General features: G+C 30.9%; 1 protein-coding gene across 2 annotated transcripts in view; it reads right to left on the bottom strand.

The window, feature by feature from the left end:
- Positions 1–18,278, bottom strand: part of CCSER1 (coiled-coil serine rich protein 1) — a 1,118,997-nt gene that overhangs the window by 717,057 nt on the left and 383,662 nt on the right. The window lies entirely within an intron of this gene.

The following is an 18,278-nucleotide window of genomic DNA, read 5'->3' as shown; positions in this document are numbered from 1 at the left end:
CCAATTGGAAGTCATCATTACTCTAAATACTCACTTTCCTATGACATTTGTTCAAGCACCCGCTCCTAACTTCCTCTTTTTCTCTGTAAGTGATGTTCCTCTCCTTTGTTTGCTAGACTTGTCAGTAGTTTTTCTACACAATGCTTGTCCGGAATTGTAATTCCCTGTCTTCCTGAATAAGTTCATTCTTTTTGCTGGTAAAGTAACTGGCTGTTTTATTTTTAAGGTCAATGGTGGTAAGATTCAATGACAATCACTGTTAGAAAAAATGATTTTTTTCCCTAACTACAATTTCCTTTTAAAAATGTTGAAAGTCAACAGAAATCACTGAAAGATAAATTTCCTATGAAAGTTTTTCTAAAGATGCTTAAAAATAACCGGAAAGAAAAAAATTAATAAACCAATTTTGGTAATTATTATTTTAAAAGCAACCAACAATTAATTATTTGAGGGATTAAGAAAGACTAGTATGCATAGGCTTTTATGTGAAAATAGTGAAATAAATAAAAGATGTATAACTCCATATGTAATTAGCATTCTTATCAAACAATAGTTAATTTTTTAGCATAGAAATGTGTAGAAAAAGACATACTCACATTTATTTTGTTCTACTTGATAATCAAATAGTATTAGAAAAATAATTCATTTGATAATCATTTAACATGGCTTATATTGAAATATATGTAAAAAAAAAATATTAAGATTGATAGTTTACCAAATCTGTAGATCAGGTAAATATAAAAACTATATGAAAAGAGAAGCCTATGAAAATAGCCTTTTTAAATGAGTTTGTTTAAATTTGTCTCTAGTCCTTAAAACAAAGAGGTTTATATAGTAATATCAATTAATATTATAACATAGATCAGGATAGCTACAAAAAATAGTTTATGACTTATGCTCTATTTCAACAGCTTTTATGTATGTTATTTCTTGAATTATATGACAAGGTTGCTTAGCTACTTAAATTGAGGAAAAAAAAAACATCGAAAGTTGCCTTGGAACTTGCCATCAAAGTCAAGCAAAGGTGCAAATAAAAAAATATATCCTCAGTTAATTTTATCCAAAGTTGATTATTTACAAATAGTATAATTTAATTTAAAAAGTATGTTAATTAGTAAAGAAAACACATTTTTGGATCATACTCAAATGTTTACTTGTCTTCACCGGTGTAATCATTGATTGTCATTGCCCTTTCAAGTGATAAGATAGTATTTCCTATCCCCACTTGGTATCTATAATAAAATAATAAAAAGAAGTCATAACTAATATTTTCTGAGAGCTAACTGTGTGCCAAGTACTGTCCCAACCATTTCATGTGTGTTAATTCATTCAAACCTGAACAAGATCAAGAGGTAGACATAATGAATATCTTAACTTTACACATAAAAAAAACTGAGGCTCAAATAAGTAACTTTTCTCAGAATTAAATAAATAGTAAGAAGTAGACCGGGGATAAACGAACCTAAACACTCTTGCAAAATAAGATTTTTCTTTTCCTACTAATTACATAACATTTGCATGTGTTTATGTGTGTATGTACATACATTATATATACATACACACATATATATGCACATATATATGTATATATCTCAGGTAATGTTGTAAGAACTTACATATGTTAAACCACTTAATACTCTTTGAGGTAGGTGCTATTATAATCCCCATTTCATGATTTATAGACTTAAATCTCAGAAAAGGTAGTAACATGCTGATGGTCACAATAGCAAACAAGAGACAGAGCTTAGAATTGAACACAGGCAGTACACTTGAGCTCTAAATCACTACGTGATTCTGTATCTCCTGTGAAAAACAAGCAATCGAATAAACAAAAACCAAAATTGATAAAACAAAAACATTCTATGATCATACAAAGAATCATTTCTATATTCACACTTTTTGAATATATTTCATCTAATATAACTGATTCATTTTAATTATACTCAACTTGTAGTGACCTATACATTATTTTTCCTTTAAATTAAAATTTTTTTTTAGTTACAGTTTACATTTAATATTATATTAGTTTCAGGTGTACAGCATAGTGGTTAGACACTTATATAACTTATAAAGTGATCCCCTATAAGTATAGAACCCATCTGACACCATACAAAGTCATTACAATATTATTGACTACATTCCCTATGCTGTACTTTATATTGCCATGATTATTTTACAACTGCTAATGTACTTCTCAATCCCTTCATCTTTTTCACTCAGCCTCCCACCCGCTCCCACCTGGCAATCATCAGTTTGTTCTCTGTATCTATGAGTTTGTTTTTATTTTGTTTATTTGTTTTTTAGATTCCACATATAAGTGAAATCATATGGTATTTTTCTTTCTCTGACTTATTTCACTTAGCATGCTACCTTCTGGGTCTATCCATGTTGTTGCAAATGGTAAGATTTCATTCTTTTTAATGTCTGAGTAATATTCCATTGTATATATGTATCACCTCTTCTTTATCCAATCATCTATCGATGAACACTTAGGTTGCTTCCATATATTGGTTATCATAAATAATGCTGTAAAAAACATAGGACTGCACATATCTTTTCAAATTAGTGTTTTGTATTTCTTCAGACAAATATTCAGAAGTGAGACTGCAGGATCATAAGGTAATTCTATTTTTTAATTTTTTGAGGAACCTCTATACTGTTTTCCATAGTGGCTGCACCAATTTGCAATCTCACCAACAGTGCATGAGGGTCCCTGTTCACCACATCCTTGCCAACTCTTGTTTGTTCATTTATTGATGACAGCCATTCTGACAGCTGTGAGGTGATATCTCATTGTGGTTTTAATTTGCACTTCTCTGATAATTAGTGAAGTTGAGCATCTTTTAATATGCCTATCTACCATGCGTATGCCCTCTTTGTACAAGCTTCTATTCAGGTTCTCCGCCCATTTTTTAATTGAATTTTTTGTCTTTTTTGGTGTTAAGTTGTAAGAGTTCTTTATATGTTTTCGATGTTAACCCCTTATTGGATGTGCCGTTGGTAAATATCTTCTCCCATTCAGCAGGTTGCTTTTTCATTTCGTTGATGTTTTCCTTCGCTGTGCAAAAACTTTTTAGATTGACATGGCCTTTTTTTTCTTTTTTTCCCCTTGCCCAAAGAGACATATCCAAAAAAAAATTACTAAAAGCAATGTCAGAGAGTTTACTGCCTTGGTTTTCTTCTAGGTCTTTTATGGTTTCAGGTCTTACATTTAAGTCTTTAGTCCATGTTGTATATGGTGCACGAAAGAGGTCTAGTTTCATATTTTGGCATGTAGCTGTCCAGTTTTCCCAACACCATTTATTGAAGAGACTATCTTTACTCCATTGTATATTCTTGCCTCTTTTTTCATAGATTAATTGACCATATAGGCATGGTTTTATTTCTGGGCTCTTTATTCTGTTCCATTATTTATGTTTTATGCCAGTACCATGCTGTTTTGATTTGCTGTTTTGATTCCTACCGCTGCATAGTGTAGTTTGATATCAAGTAGGGTGTTATTGCAACTTTGATCTTCCTTCTCAAGACTGCTTTGGCTATTTGGGGTCTTTTGTGGTTCTATATAAATTTTAGAATTATTTGTTCTAGTTCTGTGAAAAATGCAATTGGTATTTTGATGGGGATTGCATTGAATCTATAGATTGCTTTGTGTAGTATTGATATTTTAACCATGTTAATTCTTCTTATCCATAAGCATAGTATATACTTCCATTTATCTTGAATTTCTTTTGAGTGCAGTCTTTTACCTCCTTGGTTAAATTTATTCCTAGGCATTTTATTTATTTATTTATTTTTTTGATGTAATTGTAAATGAGATTGTTTTCTTAATTTCTCTTTTTAATAGTTTGTTATTGGTCTAAAAATGCACCCGATTTCTAAATATTAATTTGTATCCTGGTACTTTACTGAATTCATTTATCAGTTCTAACAGTTTTTTGGTAGACTCTTTAGTGTTCTCTCTATATAGTATCACATCATCTGAAAATAATGACAGTTTTACTTCTTTTCTTTCCAACTCGGATGCCATTTATTTACTTTTCTTTTCTGATTACTATGACTTATACAATCATTTTTAAAGATTTATATTTTATTTTAGTGTCTTCTATGGTATTCTCTCTAAGACCAATAAGAAGAAAGTAGAATATAAAAACTAGAAATCACAGTATGTGGAACAGTATTTTAATTTTAATAAAATTTTGAATGATTTTTCAGGTTTAAGTTGTGAACTAGCCTTATGTCTGGCATATTGTAGGCTGACTCAGTAAATAAAGTACATTAAAGTTGAATAAATACATTAATGAATGAATGAATAAAACATAATTCTTTGTAATAATCTATAAAAACAACTGTGCACAAAAGTTTTTCTCCAAGTTGAACTGTTATATATTAAAGGGCTGCCACACTATAATACACTCTATAATAGTTTGAAATTTCCCACCACTCTTAATTAAGCTAACATTTTATTATTCCTTTTAGTTAGACTGCTGTTTCTTTGAATCTATTTGTCCAATCATAAATCTAAATATCAGTGAAGACTGACAAAGCTTCCAAAAACCATACTAGTATGAAGTTTTATGACTAATTTCAGGAATTTATTGAGTTCCTGAGAATTATCTTTTAACATTTACAAATCTAAGGATCGCTGCCATTTTCAGAAAGTTAAGAATACGCTACATACAGAAATACAATCAAAAGATAAAATTAGCCATTTGTTTTATCTTCAAACGTTTGAATCTACTTTTAATTTCAATAAGACAGAATGATAGCATATTTTCACAATAGTCATTGAAGCTGCAGAGATTAGTAAGATTGGGTCACTGACCTCAAGAGGCTCACCAGAATTTTTAACTTCTTAGTAGTTCATACCAAAAAAATAACAACTAATATTCTTTCACGTGTAATACGAATCTATCTCGAAACATTTTACTTCTACAAGAAAAAGAGTCAGCTATAAGACCACAGTAATCAAAACCATTTTATACTAGGTCGATGCAGTGAAATGGGCTGTTAAACAGGGATCAGCTGCAGAGGCCAGAGCAGCCACCCTGTTCTAAATGTGGGATCACTGTACTTCTGATTGATTAGTGCCTGGGGTTTACAATTGTTAAATATTTTGAATGGCTGTGCTTTTAACAGTAGACTTTTATTGGGCCCCAAATACCCATGTCTCTGGGTAAATTAACTCTCCCCTACCCCACCCCCCAAAAAAACAACACAGCACTAAAGTTGACAAGGAGAAAAATCTCAAAAATGGAGCCATAGTTTCCTTTAGCCTGGAAGGCAGAGTTATGTTCAGGTTCTTTCTTGTTCATGCATTACCAGGACTCACCAGATAACATAATTCATACACTTTGGGAAATGTTTCACTGTCTGCCAAATCTCTGAATATTATAGTTTCAAGAAACTGAACAAATGTTCTTTGTATCAAAAAAGATAGCCCCTTAAGGTGGCAAGAAAAAAAAAAGGTAAGATACTGAGGCCTGACACAGTAGTTCATTAATCACCATAACTAATGCAAACAAAAACAAAGACAATGACAATGTAATCTCCACTGAGCTCACTTATTCACCCTCTTTGTTTCAGCTCCACGAATCTTCAGTAGAATTGCTCAGTAATATTTACACTGGCATTGTTGCTTATGATGCTGACCAAATCTTCATAATTTTAAAATTTAGTAACATTTAGATAAATTCGAATTGAGGCTTATGGGTCTTTCTCAGTCCATACGTACCAAAATAATGAAGGTTTTGAATATGATTAAAAGCAAAACTCATAAACATTACCATAAATGTATTCTTGAAAGTTTCAACTTAAAAAACTTGAGAGTTTCAACTGGTACTTAAAACGTATAATTTAAACTACTATGGTGAATTGGCTCTGTACTTTTGTTACTATTCTTTGTGAAAGGATTTTTCTACTGAGCCAGTTTAAAAGGTTTGCTGCAATTGTATTTTCGGTATGGCAGACAAGTTAAATGGAAATACACACACACACATGCACACATACACACACACACACTTACATACACACACATACATACATACATATATACATACTATAACATATATACATATACATATATATATATAAACTATAAAGCGATTAAAGGATTTTTCCTCACAAGAGGAAATAAAAGTATTTTCATAATTTTTTCTCATTTAGTTATAACTAGTACTATCATTTTAATAGTGAAAATTTTCTTCCCATACATATGTACTCTTTAAATAATTTGAAAACTTCCCAAAATGATGGCCAAAATATAAGATCATGCTAGTTACAAAGGACTAATGCTCTTCCCTTATTTAGTGTACTGGCGCCTTCCATTATAGCAAATGTTTATGGTCATAAGGGATCTCAAAGATTTACACTTTATAATGTGGCTATGATTTCTGAACCAGATTTTCAAGTAGTGGAAAGTAAAAGTAATTTCTATTTGCCCAGCATAATAAATAAGCATGTACATACAATTGCCTTCTGAAGCTTCATTAAGTAGATTTGGAGAAAATAATAATTTTTAAAAACTTTACTTTGGGAAGCTTATTGGTATTTAAACCTCATTTCAAAAAGGGCCAGGTTATTTATGGCCAATTAAATTTTAGCTTGAATAATTCTAAAGCATAGATATAAATCTGTATTAATAAACTGGCATCCCATAACCCAATAAAAATTGCCCTTTAATTTAAAGGAGCTAACTACAAAAAAGCCATTGTTGATAAATAAGCTATCTGTTTTCCTCATATTTTCTTTCATAACATATTGTCTATCTGAAAGTATCATTTTAGGGGAAAAAAACTTATGCTTCAAATTGTTTTATAATCAGATATTTAGCTATATTTCTGGAAGGGATAAAACCGGCATCCATTTCTCCACAGTTGTACAGTGGTTATAAGAATCTGTTAACACTTTACACTTAGATATAAATTTACATGTGAGAGAATTTCACACTACTTGAAGTGCTGGGCAGAAAAAAAAAAGGGAAAATATGGGGAAAGGAAAAACAAAATCCACACATCTTAACATAGCCAAGAAGATCCTCCATAATCTAGCAACTGCCTCACTATACCTCATTTCACAACTGCCTCTTTGTTTTTTGAGTTATGATTTTACTGGCCTTCATTCAGGCCCTGAAATCTTCCAAGTTCTATTCTATCTCAGGAACTTTGCATATGTTTTTCTATCCGAATAGAAAAGTCTTGTTTACATACTTTAGATCGTGCCTTTAAATACATCATTTCTTCAGGGAAACCTCCCTTGCATCTGGTATCCTACCCTTCAAACATACACAGGTTTCTCTTTTTTCTGCTAAGCCTTTCTTTGTAGCACTTATCACAGATGCAGTTAAAACTCTGAGGAGGCCTCTGGGAATATACTAGACTGAGCTGACTTACATTCCATCTCCTGTTCCAAATACAGAGAAATATTGGACAAATTATAACCATATTTATTTTTAAACATATTATAGTGCAGGAGGGAAAGAGAAAAATGTCCAGGTGCCAAAAGTACAAAGTTAAAAAAAGCAATAATTATACAAGTTGCCAATGCGGTGGTTTCAGACTGTTAAGCTGGATGTGGTCTGTAAAAGCAGAAGCTGCAATGTTTATGCCTATGCAGATATGAGATTATCTGCCAGTTACAAAGATCTCATAGTGATGGGAGACATGAGAGTTCCAAACTTTAAATAAGCTTCAAAAAATCAATCTGATCAAGTTGCAAATTAACTGCCTGCTAAAACAACATTCTTCTTTCTCTAAAGTAAGGCAATATAAAATACAGACTCTCAAAAATATGGTATCCACAATGTCTGGCAAATATTCAAATGAATGGACATGCAAAGAAACAGAAAAAACAATTCATAGACATTATGAAATGACCTATATATTGGAGTTAGCAGACAAGAATTTTAAGCAGCTATTATAAATATGTTCAAAGTCTTAAAAGAAAAAGTGGACATAACATATAGTATCATCAGAGAAAAAGTACAAAAAATGAAAACGCTAGAATCATTTGATGTAATTTCTGAGAGAAAGAAAACATTATGGCAGACAGTGTTGGCTGCCTGTCCACTATCTACTCACACTTCCTCCCTGTCTCTTTAAAACAAAAGCAAGAAAATAAAAAACTTCCTAATTTGTTCAAATGTTGGCTCTCCTATGTCTTCAGGAAATGAAAGGAAGTCTGGTTGTGGTCTTCAAGGAAATATTTCCTCCTTGGTAAGAAAGAGACATAGGGAAGAGACATCTGTCTTTTCTTTAGATGTTTCTTTGACTGGATGCACTGCTTGGAACTACTGGTGTACTCTGCAAATAAGAAGAGACTCAGCTGTGGGAAAACTGAAGAGCAAACATTGGGTAGACCTGCCTCTTTGATGTCATTGTTTCTCTGAATTAACCAACATTGGAGATTCACTACTAGATTTCTTGTTAAACAAGATATCATAGTATTGGACTGTTTAATGAACTTTAAGTTAGGTTTTTCTCTTACTTGAAGCTGAAAGCATTCTAACTTGTATAACTACTAAAGAATATATTCCAATAAGGACATTAAACCTAGAAATAACAGTGGGATAACATAATTAACTGTTGTTTGTTTAGTAGCTATGTTTGAGGCTAGCATGTTCCAAGGAAATACGAACAGTACTTGTCTTTCTTGTTCATAAATGAATCTACGAAACCTTGCTCAATTTTATGCAATACTCGTATCAATAGAATAATCAAATATAGTACTAGAAAAATCATTATAGTCCATCTAGTTTAACAGTGCCATTTAACAGATAAGGAAGCTCAAACTTAAATTGATTTTCTAAGTATCACACAGCTTGAAGGTATAGATCTGACTTCTAGTCCAGTGCTCTTTTCTCCATATTGCGTCATCTTTTAACAGGGGTAAATTTAAAATGCACTTGTATTTATCTAATCTATTTTCACTATAGCTGAAATAGTAAAATCTTAAGTTACAAAATTAGGGAGTGAGATTAAATAGCAAGGATTCCTACTCCATAGAAAAGTTATAATTTTGTTCTTTAAAATTTTAGAGAAAGTATATATTGTATGAGTGCATATCTGCTCATACAGACTTTGAAAGTACTTGTTTAACCTTAAAAAGATAAGGTTGACCTAATGTTTATGTTCAGTAACTATTCTCCATGCCATTACTGTCATACACATTTCTCTTCCCCAATCTCTACTTTGGTTTTCATATGTAATTTAAAATCTGATTTAAAGATCATTTCACTAAGGAAAAGATTTAGAATTAATGAAAGTGAAGACGAAAGTACAATAAAGTTCATGAAAAAAAGATTAAAATTACCGTTTAAAAATGTCCCATGTGCATGTATACACATAAAAAGATACAGAAAATCTGTTTGTGCCCATGTATATATTTTTTACTTCATAATTATTCATTGAATTGTATTATATATTTTAGAATGCTATGATTATATTAGTATAATTGGTTTTCTTTCCTAGAGCACTAAAACTGACAGAAAGTTGAAGGCATAGAATCATCAAAAACATTTTATATAAATGGAAATAAAATTCTTATTGTCTCCTGACATTACAGAAATAATTCTCAACTAGAAAATCTCACAGATTAACTGGTCTTCCTGTGTCTAATGGGTATCAACTAAATATTAAATAAATAAATAAATAAATAAAATAAAAACAACAAAAATTCCTTCTTTCTAGTCTTCCAGGTAATTCATCATATAAACAACATCAATTCTAATGTGTTTGCAGACTTTTATATTCAACGTTTTCTTATTGCACATTTCTTTTTGTTAAGATCGGGAAAATTTTTCTACTCTCTCATCCATTGCCCTACAGAAGTTATTTTATTTGAGAAATTTTAAGCTATACAAGTAAAGCAAATTAAAGTCAAATAAAATTTGATCTCTGAGAAATCATTATGTCACTGTGATAATTATCACTATTGAAGAGCTTTTAAAATTGCTAAAATTCAATTCTTCTGTAATAAATTGCTACTAAATTTACTTTCAAATTCATTTATAAAGATGAAAGCCTTTTAAAAATGTGAAGGAATTTTACTATATTATTTGTTCTAGTCAATGTCTTGGCTGATGATGACAATAATCTAAAATATATTTTAGACACTAGACGTTTTTATGTTCTAGATACTAGTTACTATGATGCATATTTCATAGTTACCTATTAGACATATTCGTTTTTTAACTTTATATATTGTAATTAATTTGAAGTATTTTGAGTGAAAAAATACACAGAAAAAAATCATTATTCTTTATATTTTTGCTGTTAATCTTTTTTTAAGCCACAAACTTTAATATGATTTGCCTATTATGAACCTTTTTTCTTTTTTCAAGTAAATTTCTTTTCAACAATCATATTTGCAGTGAATAGAATCAATAAGATGAGAATCATCAATTTTAGAAATGGAAATTATATTTTTAAAAATAATTTTATTTCCAGTGTTACTTGTTGCCTTCCCTCTTCCCTTCAATATCAGGACAATACGCCACAAAAATATCAATGTCTTGCTTCAGATCCACATGATGTAGAAAATTTGATTAATCTTTCAGAACCAAACTAACACCATAAAATGAATCTTATTTTATTATTGCATAAAATATTTAGAACCTAATGTTATTGTTTTAAAAACTTGAATGTAAAACTCTCCTTTTATGACCACTTAAGGAGAACACATAATAAGCTTTTTAAGACATAATTTACAAGAAAATTTATTTTAAAATATGTTATTGTTTATTTGCTTCCAATAATTTGCATTATATCAGAACTTATTAAAAAACAAAACTATAGAATGTCTTCAATTTGCCTCTAGGTATCTAAGTAACCTTTATAAAACATAATGTTTTATAAATACAAGCAGTTAGGATCAATTACAATAAAAATTCTGATATAATACATACCATTGATAATATTCTAAAAGTTATACAACCTACGGACAACCCTACAGTTTCAAAAGAGTTCTAAGCTTTTCGCCTCTTAAAAATATTCAGGATCTGGCAATCTAAATGTGATAAGTGTTAGCTATGAAAGTATAATCTAGGAAGTAGTGTTTCCAAACAGAAAATCGATTCTTGCTCTGTAACTTGGCATAAAGGCAATATCTAAAATTATTGGCATAATACATAGTGGCAAGGAGACTGTAAAAATCCCAATACTTTTCAAAGCTGAAAGAGTTAGAGATTATGACTCTGAGTAAATCTTTAGAGCCACAGAACTTAATATTAATTTAAGAAAGATTAATAAAACCTATACCAGTCTTCTCAACCAAATCTCCTAGATTCCATTCTTGAGGTGATAGTCTATATTCAATTTCAACTAGAAAAATAAGATTTTCCAGATTACTCAAAATCAAAGATTTCCAAATACCTTGACAGAACCCACTCACACATACACAAAAATCATTTGGCTATTTTTAAATGTATGAATTCTAGGACTCTATCTCTAGCCCACTGTGTCAAATCTTATCTTGTTAGCTTTAGCAACACAAACTAAACATGCAGTGCAATAGCAGATTAGACATACTTTATCATGTTCCCTGGTCATAATTTTCCCCCCAAATATGAGTTTTTATATAGCGTAGTTAATTTATACTTATCCTTTAAGCCCGGATTAATGCACCCCTCTTCTAGGAAGTCCTCTCCAACCCTTCATACTATCTCAGGCTATACTAATTGGGCTTCTTCTCTTTGGTCCAGTAACAACAAAGAAGATGGAGACCCTCTTTTGGTGATCTATGTATTTCCAAATGCCCAGCACCCACCAGTGTATCAATAAGTATTTGTGCAATTAATAAGTATTTGTTGAAAGAATAGATTAATACATAGCAATTTCATATACACTAAACACATATGCTAAGAATTCTACCTTGTCAATCCTAAATAACAGGTTTACATACCACAATTTGCTATGGAGCACTTTCCAGATTTGTCTGTGGAGACTTACCAAGACAAAACTATTTAAGGTAGTAATAATATTATGGGTCAGTGAATCAGGGGTAGAAAAAGAAAGAAGAGATTAACATGAAGTAGAACAAAAACAATAACAATGACAAATAATAATGGTAATAATAATATTAATAGAAACTAGGATGGAGTATGAATATAGATATCAAGTAATTGCATAAAGGGAAAGTGCCATGGGCATTTCCATGGCTTCTATATTTAAATCTAGCTCCTCCTGAGAAGTGAGATTCTTGTTCTTTGGGAGAATTACTTTAGAAAATAGAGTTGTAGTGGAGGCACGATTGCTTGAGTGAGGAAAACCTTATGTTTAATAATACAGAAAACAACATATAGTTTCCCACTTATTTTGACGCTCTTTATTTCTAAATAAAAAGTACATAACTAGGTTCTTGCCAGGAAGCTGTCCCAACACCCTAATTCTAGAAATAAAGTGGCTTTTGATATCAAGAGCACTGGTTAAGTTACAACTTTGTGCCTGAATTAAGATGAAGAAAAATTAGAAAGCACCTGAAGATTAACTGGTAATCAATAAGTATTTTTTTCTTTAATTAACAATCTATTATATCTTAAATGATACCACCTTTTAAGATACTTTAATAGTCAATTATGACATTAGCAAAATACTGTGAACTATAATTCAGTTAATTAAACCTAAAGCTATCTTTCAGTTTGGATTACAAGGCCATAGTCCAGATTGTGGATGGCTAGTGCGAAATGCAGCTGCAGTGCATGGTAAATATAACATAGCTTACCCGTAAACCCAATCCTATAATAGATTGCTCCCATGTGATATAAAACACAGGTGTGGATTTGGGGGGGCTAAAAAAATATAATTGTTTTTATTTTTAACAAAATATAAATGATTATATATTTTTTAAATGTTTAAATCTCTAGGAGCTCCTGTATAGTATTAGTATAATAGTAACTAAATAATCCTGGTAAAGAATCCTGCTAATTTTGTTTAACTCTGTATTTCCTAAACTTATATGAACATTTATTCATTCTTCCTTTCTTTCAAAAAATATTTATTGAGCACTGATAATACCTATTAATATCTTAAGAAATTATCTTAGTAAAATATTATAGTAAAATAACTTCCTAGGAAGATGTTTGAATAGCTTATTACAAAATTGCCTCAAAAAGGTATTGAATTTATTTAAAATATCCATGCTAAATGTTATAATAATAAACATGATGGAGAAAGCACACAGTCAACATGTAGAACCTCAAAAGGTACTGTAGTTACTTTGTAAACAATAATAAACTTAACCATGAATGGACAAGAAAGACAAAGCATGTCTACCTTTTTTCTCTGAAAAAGAGAACCCCTGGACTTCATATAAAAAACAGGCTAGGTCATTTATATAAATGAAAAGCAAATAATATGGTTTATACATAATTATACATCAAAGAACTGTCAAAGGATAATTATCTGTTGCAAGGAACAACCAAAAAAGTCCTTGAGGCTAGTAAGGGAATGTGAGGATAGACCTTGAAAGGAGTGACATAAAGACAAAGTGTCTTAAATGATTCAGTTTAAAGTAGCTGAATTACCTTTCCATTATTCATCAGTATAGCACCAATACAGACAAACACTACAGTCATACATATAAACGTGATATGTGGCTATAAATCACAAGGTTAGATAAGTTAGAAGCTGCAAAATGCCTTAGGTTTTTGCTGATAAATCTTTTCTAACTCCAATCTTGAAGACACAGACACTTAGATTGTTGGACTCTATGTCTAGCTCCAATATATTCCTCTTTTAATGTTATCTGTTTCTTTCTTTTTATGCTGAAGTGTACTTGACATTTAAAACCAGATAACAGTGCTTGCTGGTGGCATAGGATGGTTTCTCTTTTACAGGAGCAGCAGAAACACAGATTGGTATCCATGTTCAATTGTCTTTGAAACAAAGATGAGGATGAAAAAGAAAATATCTAGCCCTTTTCTTTACACAACCAAAAAAAAGCTGATAAAAGAAAACCTCCATTTTGCTATTTCCTCTCCAGAGACAACTACCCATTTAGAAAGGATAACAGGAAAAAAAAATTCCTCAGAAAGAAATCAAGTTCTATTCCCAAAACAAGTCTTCCCAAAATAAAGTATTAAGTTGCTTTATACCTAATTTTTGATGCCTGAAAAAGAATTTAAAAAAAAATTACCAGTCTTAATTATATCCTAAATTATATCACCTTTTAAGATAGATTTTTTAATAATCAATTATGATATTAATAATTTACAGAGGAGGAATCTAAGGCACAGAGACTAAACAGGATGCATATAGCAAAACTGGTTTTTAAATCTAAAGATTCTGGCTCCAGAGTCTGTGTCCTAATCCTTCTGCTCCCTTCAGAAACAACTTCTTGGCAAAAATTCAACGAGCTCACTAAGCCAGAATCTAAAAGTCATAAATATATACTGATTAGAAAATATAAGCTAATCTTACCACAGAGTAATTTCTATGATCTTTTTACTTCTTTTTTTATCTAAAACATGTTTTATCTTATTCTTCAATAGTTTCATAGGAGAGTAGGAAATTATAATATAATAATTTATATTGGGAAATTTCACTGAAAACAATTCGTTTAAAAAAAAGTCTCCTAGAATTATTGAAGTTAACAATTTTGGGGTATTTAAACCAAGTGTCTATGATCCATAGGAGGTGTTATTGGAGCACTGTTATAAATAACTATTTATGGCCTTAGAGGCAACTTTCAGAAGTGTCAGAAGCAGTCATAGAAGTGTTAGAATGGATTCTTATTTTTTTTATTCTTATGTAAAGGTCCATTGTTTTGTCTTGCATGTGAAGAAATTTCCCCATCTTTACTAATAATGCTTTTATTTTCCTTTGAGAAAGTTTCTCTTTTCCTCCATAATTGCATGCAGTCTTGTTGGAATTGCTAAATAAGGTCCCCATCTTTTCTTCCCTGTCAGCATGTGACTTGAACTTGGCATACAAACTCCAGTTTCTAGAAATATGAATCTTGAGCAACATAGCACAGAGACAGAAAATCATCAGAGTAGCTGAGTTATTCTAATGACGGAGCCTTGAAGAGTTTATTCATTCATTCCTGCAACCCAGGGCCCAATTCATGGTCTTGCAATAACATAGAATCTGCTCTTAGAAGGACCTTACAATTGGTTTAATATTTTGTTATCACCATCTTGAAATTATCAATAATTTTAGAACAAGGAGCCTTGCGTTTTTATTTTTCACTGGTTCCTGCTATCTCGGTTCTTTGAGATTACCACATTTCTGCTCTTCTTGAGGCCTATTTTGCTTTCCCTTTATTTCAGTGCGCTACTGCATAACCTTACAATAAATATATATGTATTTTTTAATGAAATATATATATATATATTTTTTTTTTTTAATGAAGTGAGCAAAAAGGTTTCTAGAGCTCATATCAAAGGAAACTTTTTTACATTTGGAAGACTCAAGACTAAAGTGCAAAATGTAATGTTGTTATTTCTAATGCCCTCACACCCTTTGGTGTATTCTTGTCATGTCTCTTTCTGTGATCTCTAGGTTTGCTTTAGAGTATTACAGCTCCCTGAATATTCAGAATTCATTATTGATATGCTGTATTTCATCTTGCACTTTCTAAGTCAGAGGCCATTCAACATTTTGTAATTCCTCTGTCAAAACACACTGATTCTGTGTCCTGGCCCTCATCACGCTGATCCCTCTTAGGTAATTAATCCATCTAATGTGCTGGTAGCTAATAAGGAACTGGTACAACATTTTTATTTTAAAAGATTATTTCTTTTCCAAAAGGAATGACTTCACATACAAAATTTTAGGGCATGTTGTCTGCTCAAAACTCACATTTTGTGGCTTTAGGTTTCTCAAACATACTAAATAGGAAGCCATATAGTCTACCAATTTCTTCTGCATTTAGAAGGAAAATATATAAATGGCTCTAAGACTAGTGTTTCCTAACCTCTTTTCCTCAGGGAAAATAAAGTGGCTGGAGGTCAGCTCTAGAAAATTATATGAGCTCTGTTTTAATGTGGAATTATCCTACTTTATAATGGAGCTGTATGTAGAAATCTTGTTTTATGTTATACTGCTGAAGTTTCTTTTCATTGGTAACTCCCATAAATTGACTTTAACTCAGCTTCTATTTTTGTTCATTAGAAAGGTAAAAATTACTGGTTGCTTTCTGTGCTTATCTTGTCTTTTAAATGATAGACTATCTCCTATTCTCCAAGTATATTGCCCTACTAAATTATCATCAGGAACTTTAGGATATGCTTTCCACCATTTTTTAAAAATGATCTATTTTTATATCACTTTTTTTTTCTCCCTATACTACCTCTATAAACTAAAAATTTACCTTGAGATAAATACAACTTTCATGTGGGTCAAAATATTTTATTTTCTGTTTTAATGTTGTTTTAAGTTTTAAAGCATTTTATTCATAAATGACCTTAGTAATTTTAAATAGTACTTTTACAGAGCTAGCAATAGAAAAACTTGCTATTGGCTTATATGTAACTGTAATTTAGAAAATAAAAGCATCTATGGCCATGCCATCCTAAACGTGCCCGATCCCATCTGATCTCGGCTGCTAAGCAGGGTCGGGCCTGGTTAGTACTTGGATGGGAGACCACCAGGTGCTGTAGGCATGAAAAATAAAAAGAAAAGAAAAGAAAAAATGTGAAAGAATATATAATATATATATATTATATATTCTTATATATATATGTTTATACATATAAAAGTTTTCTTCATATGAAATGCTATTATAAAAATCTCTATGAGGCATTGTTTAGTAATGAACACACAAATAAAATATGCCCATTATATAAGAATTGAGCTTTTTTTTTTTTAAAAAAAAAAGGTCTGTCTTTAGATTTTAAAAATCAGGCAGACTAGGCATTGTGAATGCAAATCTTCTACTTCTGGGATCATTTTGTTCTCTGTGCAACCAACTGAGATTTAAATAAATCTACTGATCCTATAGGGATGTTGAGGCATCAAAAGGATAAAGCACTGAGCCTTCGATCCCTCGTTCATGTTCAAAAAAAGATCTCCTGAATTTACATTTCAGCTTCTTCATAACACAGGAAGGAGACTAGGAAACATTTGTCATCAAAATAGTCCAATCATTAAAGAAAAGCAATATAGCTTCTTTTTTCATTTTTGTCATTATTGACTGACTTTTGTATTTATTAGAAATATTAACTGGTAATATTCCTTTGAGATTAGATTTTTATCTCATAATTGTACTAAAATACAATTCAGTCTATGCATACTATACATCCTAGCTTTATATGTTCAATTCATGTTAATAACTCTGATATTATTTGCCTGCATATTACAAGTGGGCATCTTTTAAAATCAACAACTATCACATTCACAATAATATTGGCAGATGAAGTTTATTTTTGTATTGTTTAGATTAATTATTAGTTTGACTTCTAGGTACTCTCACATTTTTAAAAGCAAATTATTCAGTGATAAATAGCATAAAACTCTTCTTTAGCAACTGAAGTAGATCAATAGCCTCCCTGTCAAGATATCAGTCCTAGAAAACAAAATCATTTAAACTATTTAGCATATTAAGTTTATTAAATTATCTGTACATCTATGATATGTATAAGTGATAGCTATAAAGCAGTTCCTTACAGTTGTTTGCAAATGTTCTTCCCAAACGTTTAAGATGAGAAGATTGGGTATGACATTAGAAAATCAGCAAAATTTTAACTCAGACAGAATGGCGGGTTCCTTGAAATCTTTCGTGATTACCGTTTCATGAAATGATATATTTAAATTGACATCATATAAGTAAATGTGACTTTTTCTTCTCTAAAAAAAAAATACATCTTACAACCAAAATCACAGTAATCAATATAAATCTATTGATTTGAGTGAGGAATAAAATAACTTACAAAACGTGTTGAATATTTTAAACCAATGACTCTAATATGCCAGTGGTTAATAGAGAACACATCCTATTGTGTTGCATTTATCTAGATTCAGTAGTTTTAATGTACTTTTATTTGTAAACGTTTCCTGAGTGTTCACTTTTACAAATTATCTCTAAGATAGTTAGCTAAATTGCCTGCTAGGTAAATGCAGATAAAGATATCTGCTAAGTATCTAATTGGGCAACACATTAATGTTTTAAGCACCAGACACCAAATACTGATATAATGCTCTACAGCTCCATAGTTTTCCTTCTAAAATTGTTGTCTCAAGTGTTCCCACTGCAGTTTGAGGTTTGGGATAGATCTTTAAATAGAATGTCATATTTCTTCCTTCAGAACGTGTTCTCCTTTCCTCTTTGTACCACAAAAAAACTAT

This window comes from Pteropus medius, unplaced genomic scaffold (genome assembly GCF_902729225.1).
Source record: "Pteropus medius unplaced genomic scaffold, Ma_sr-lr_union100, whole genome shotgun sequence".
In the NCBI taxonomy this organism is placed as follows: domain Eukaryota; kingdom Metazoa; phylum Chordata; class Mammalia; order Chiroptera; family Pteropodidae; genus Pteropus; species Pteropus medius.
Note: the sequence above shows the minus strand (reverse complement) of the source record. Positions and strands in the feature narration are given on the sequence as shown.